Source organism: Elephantulus edwardii, unplaced genomic scaffold (assembly GCF_000299155.1).
Source record: "Elephantulus edwardii isolate Elephantulus edwardi_28Jun2011 unplaced genomic scaffold, EleEdw1.0 scaffold00242, whole genome shotgun sequence".
Taxonomy (NCBI): domain Eukaryota; kingdom Metazoa; phylum Chordata; class Mammalia; order Macroscelidea; family Macroscelididae; genus Elephantulus; species Elephantulus edwardii.
The window spans coordinates 3,484,339-3,490,193 of NW_006399992.1; positions in this window are offsets into that span (position 1 = coordinate 3,484,339).

Below are 5,855 nucleotides of genomic sequence, written 5' to 3' on the forward strand. Positions count from 1 at the left end.
AAAGATTCTTTCATTGTTTTACAAACCCTCCCCCAGGTCCCCTCTACTATGTAGCTATCGCTCTAGGCTCCTGTGATGACAGAAATACCTAGTCACATATCTCTTTTAAACAGTTTTCTCCCTCCTCTGTTTCAGTGCAGTATACATTATTGAAACCATCTTACTCAGTCTCTCCCCAACCCCGAGGTTAGTCCCATTCTATAACAGTGGCATCATGTAATATTTGTCCTTTTGAAAGGCCAGTTTTTTAACCCACTTTGACACTTTGTCCACCAGATGGCAGAAGTTGCTTTGGCATGTTCATTAGGATGCTGCCCACAAAGACACCTCAACAAAGCTAGTAAAAAAGAAAAAAAAAATGTGGCCCTGTAATCTGCCATCATTCCTTTGTGGTACTTAGCAAAAAAGAAAAGAAAATGCATTTCCGTCTAATTGATTCTGACTCATAGTGACCCTATAGGACGGTGAAGAACTGTGTGGTGTCTAAGGCTGCCATAGTGATGGAAACAGATTAGAAGTTTTCTCCCATATCTTGGCTGTTGACTTTTCTGGTGAGAGCTGTGTGATTAACTTCTGCACCACTAGTTTGGCGTAACACTAAATGAGCAGTGTCTTAGTTGACTATGACCTACTCTATAAAAGAATGGTGTCTATTTCATGCACTATTGTGTTTCCACTGTCTGGCATATAATGTGTTGTTGAATAGGTTGCAATTTATAGCAACACTATGAACAATGTGTCTGAACCTGATCCTATCTTGTACCATCCTCATCATCTCTTATATATTTTAGCCCATTGTTAACAGTCACCATGTCATTTAATCTTGTTGACACTCTTCCCCTACACCTTTCCAAGCATGATGTCCTTATCTAAGACCTTGTGCCTCTTAACAACATACCTAAAGTATGTGAGATGAAGTTTTACCATCCCTGCTTCCAAGGAGAACTCTGGTTGCACTTTCTCTGAAACAGATTTGTTTGTTCTCATGGCAGTCCATGGGATAGTCAATCCTCTTTCCAATATCATGTCTAAAAGGCTTTGCTGAATCTTCTGTCATACTTACTCACTGGCCAAGTTTCAGATGGATAACAAGTTAGTGAAAAGACCATGGTTTAGATCAGGCACACCATAGTTTTTAAGCTGACATTGCTCTCCAGAGCTTTGGAGAGGTCCCAGACAGATTTTCCCAATGATACTTCTCTTTTGATTTCTTAACTGCTGATACCCAGAGTGTTAATTGTAAATCCAAGTAGATGAAATAAAAAATGTTGGAAAATGAGCACATATAAAACTATTACGTGTGTGTACGTACATTATGACTGCTGTGAAACAAGATATATCACTGAAGGAAGTCAATGAAGCACAGGGTAAGAAATGGCAGCAGAAGCTGAAATTACTTCCTTTTACCTCAACAGCATTATAATTTCAAAGTTGAAGTAAAATAGGCTTGATAGACACTGTACTAAGTAGACATGTGTTGAATAGTTGAGCTTCTTAAAAGTGGCTGTATCTAAACTCCACAAGGGAGAGGAGTCCCCATTCACAACATCGACAGCACAAAACCAGTTCCCATCTAGTCAAACCTGTCTCCATGCTTGTGAACCAGCTCCTCTCAATCTTAACATCCCTCCCAGGGCTTTTGCTGCTCTGCTTCTGGCTCTGCTCTTCTGTTGCAGTGAACACACAGCATCCACAGACTGCACTCATGATTGTAGGGTTTATTAGGGAAGTTAATAAGTTACAATTAAAGCAGGAAGTAGGATGCAAATCTTGACTCTGACAGCTCGGGCATGGTCATAGTCCCTCTAACCTTCAGCTTTGGCCAGTGTTACAAAGCTTTTAGTCCTGCCAGTTATGACTTTGCCCATAGTTGTCTGGTAAGCCTGGAAGATGGCCATTGGCTCTGGCCTGATGGGGCAGCGGTTCCATTTCAGCTTTGTTTCTTTCTGGTTTCTGGTTCTCCACTACCTCTGCTACTGTCAGCTAGCTTGTTGTTTTCCTTCATTATGTGACCTAATGCCCTCTGTGCTGTAATCCTACCATGGTTAATGAGGCACAGTTAGGTAGGCTAAATAAAATTAGGTTATGTTTCTTATGTTAATGTTCCATATGGCCGAGTTAGAGGGATAAAAAGAGAGAGAAGAAAACAGAAAGGAGTTGAAATCCACTTAGGAAAAACTGCATCAGAAATAGACTGTGTCCTTTAGATTTGACTTTTGATTGTAACTCATGACGAACCACTGTGTGTCAGAATAAAACATCTACATAAGGTTTCCACACTGATCTTTCAAAAGCAGACTGCCCACCTCTATATGGGTTCAAACTGACAACTTTTAAGCTAATTGTGCAGTACTTAACTATTTGCTCCACCCAGGTACTCTTCTAATATTTAGCTGTTTTGTGCCATTGAGTCACTTTCAACTCATAGCAACTTTATACGACAAAACAGAACTGCCCTCTAAGGTTTCCTAAGGCACTCTAGCTCCTTAGATGTGGCCTGGATGTGCTCACCAACTATGTCAACAAATTTGGAGAACAGCTGTTTGGCAAACTGACTGGAAGAAATCCATATTAGTGCCTATCTCAAAAATGGTGATCCAATAGAATGTGGTTTTTAACACACACACAGGTTAAAAAAATTTTTCTGAAGATTATTCAAAAACAGAGCACTACATCTACGGAGAACTGCTAGAAATTCAAGCTGGATACAAAAGAGGCTATGGTATGAGGGATATAAGATTGCTGCTGTCAGATAGATAATTGGTTGAAAGTGGAAAATACCAGTAAGATGTTTACTTGTGTTTTAATGACTCTGCATAGGTATTTGACTGTATGACTTATAACAAATTATGGATGACATTGAGAAAATGGGAATCCCAGATCATTTAATTGTGCTTGTGTGAAACTTAGATATAGATCAAGAAACAGTTGTATAAACAGAACAAGAGGACAATAAAATCAGTAAAAGTGTGCATCAGTGTTACATCCTTTCTCCATATCTATTCAGTCTACTTGCTGAGCAAATTTTTCAAGAAGTGGGGCTCTATGAAGAAATGTGGCATCAGGATTGGAGGAAGATTTAGCAACAATCAGCATTATGAAGATGACAAAACCTTGCTTGCAGAAAGTGAAGATTTGAAGCACTTACTGAAGAAGATCAAAGATTACAGCCTTCACTATGGATTACATCTCAACATTAACAAAAAACCTCACACTAATAGACAACATCATGATGGATAAAAGATTGAAATAGTCAACAATTTAATTTTAATTGGACCCCAATCAACAACCATGCCAGCATCAGTCAAGAAATAAAAAGATATGTTGTATGAGACAATATGCTTTGCAGTCAGAGAACTCTTAAAAGAGCTAAAGAGCAAAGATATCAGTTTAATAACTAAGGTGAACCTGATGCAAGCCATGTATTTTCAGTTGCCTACTACGCATATGGGCTGGCTGGCTCCTCAGGCTCGTGGAAGGATCTCCTTGCCAGAAGGCAGGAGCGTGGTGGTGGGAGTGCAGGAATCGTGGCAGGCTTTTGGAGTGGACTGTTTTTCCGGGAATGTGTTTGACGTACAGGTGGTATAGCTTCTAGGTGGTATAGCACTGGTCTGTGCATTGCTGTACAGAGGTAACTCGTGGTTGCTGTGATGCTGAAGCCTGTGACAGTGATGTGCCAATCGTGGTAATGGGCACCCATGGTGGACAATGTTGGCTGGAGCTTCCCGACTAAATCAAGCCTGGAAGCAGGAGCGGCATCCACTTCCAAAATGGCTTGCCTCCGGAAACTCTATGTACGAACAGTGCTCAGGCTGTTCGTTCATAGGGTTGCTATGAGTCATCTACGACTCGACGGCATTAAACAACAACAACAACAACTATGCATATGAAAGTTGGACAATAAGTAAGGATGACCAGAGAAGAATAAAGGCCTTTGAATTGTAGTGTTGGAAAGAGTACTAAATATACCATGGATTGTCAAAAGAACAAACCTATTTTAGAGGAAGTTCAACCAGAGTGTTTCTAAGAGGCAAGGTGAAACTTGGCTTTACATTGGGCATGTTGTCAGGAGTAGCTGTCATTGGAAGGCATGCTGAGAAAGGTCAAAGAGAAGACCTTCAACAAGATGGATTGACACAGTGACTACAACAATTGACTTGAGTATGATGGAGACTGTGAAAATGGAGCAAAAAAGAGTCAAATTCAGATCTATTGTTCATAGTCAACTTGAAAGCACCTTACAGCAATAACAATAAGGACCTCTGGTGTCGTGGTATAGCAATAGCATGGTGTGCTGCTAACCCAAAGGTCAGTGATTCAGACCCATCAGCTACTCCGCAGAAGAAAGATACACAGTCTCCTCTTATAAAGACATATTGTTTCCAAACCTGATAGATGGTTGCTAGCCATTGGAATTGACTTCATACCAGTTAGGTTGGTTTGGTTTTGGTATAGAATTTCCTAAAACTGTAATCTTTACAGAAGCATATAATTGGTGGGTGAAGGACACAGAACTATTTCTTAGCTTAATAATTGCACCTCCAGGTCTCCTTTTAACATGAGGTCAACAACAAAACTCATTGAAGAGTTGACCCTCCGGTAGATACTTCAGGAACTACCATTCTTCTGGGAGCCACTATTGCATTTTAAATGCCTTTGATTTAGCAGCACAGCCCCCTATTGCCTATGATACCAAAGCTACCTAAGAACACATTGATGTTTCCTTTGAGTGGTACTGATCCATAGCTGACCCTCCAGTGGGTTTTCAGAGGTTGTAAATCATAGGAGAGGAGAGTGTCCATTTTCCTCCCCAGAGCAGCTGGTGGATTCGAACCATATGCCTTTGAGATTGCAGTGCACCTTCCTACCACAAGCCCACCAGAGCTCCCTGCGCATTTCAGATCTTTAAAAATATGAATTCACTAACTAATTTTCTCCCTTGCTATGCTGGCCACCTCCTTGCTCCCTACTGCTAAGAATGAGACTTGCTTTTCAGTTGTTTCTGGTTTTTAACGTGTTAAATAAGGGAGTTTCAATGGCCTAGTCGGTAAGGAAGGAGATGTGCTGCCGACCCAAAGCAGGTGGTTTGACTCCAGCAGCTCCTCGGTTTACCAGGATTACCAGCGCAGTCTCCTTCTAACTATTTTACAGCTTCTGAACACCTGCCAGAGGATCAGCTACAAGTCAGTTCCTACTGAAAAGTGTGTAAAAACTATTACAAATAACTCTAAATAACTCCAGAGGCTTTCCCCGGCTCTCAAGCAGAAGCATCCTTCCCCTCCTTCATCTTCCCTCCCATCTCTTCCTTCATTAATTTCTCTTCTCTGCATCCTCCCCATGGCCCTACTTAGTGCGTGTCTCTGGTAATTTTTGATAAATGACAAGCCCAAGTGTGTCGTAGAGTGAAGAACAGGTAAACTGATCACTGATCTTAAGGTATCACAGGGTATACCTTGATGCTTTCAATAAAGCTAGCCTGTTTCGATAACCCCGGCACTACCAACATGTTCAAATTCTTCTCACTGTCATCACCACAATGGCAAGTGAATCCAAGTATGTTGCAACAGCATGGCCTTGAGCCTACAGCTCTTGAGTTAATGAAATGTTGCTGCAATCCCACTTTCTACAGTGATGTTATCAGAAAAGAAGTATATTACCACCAACAAAACTAGAGTGCTGTCATCTTCTCAGTTGTAACCCTGGATTTTCAGAAGTTTCCTCCTGATTGAATCTGGAATCTTTATGTAAGTAGAGATAGGACTTCTCTGGCGAGGCCCCTTCTTCTTCCCAGATGTTTATATAGTCCACCCAAGACAGGGCTTAGCAGCAGCACGTAAGTCCCCTAAGCCTGATGC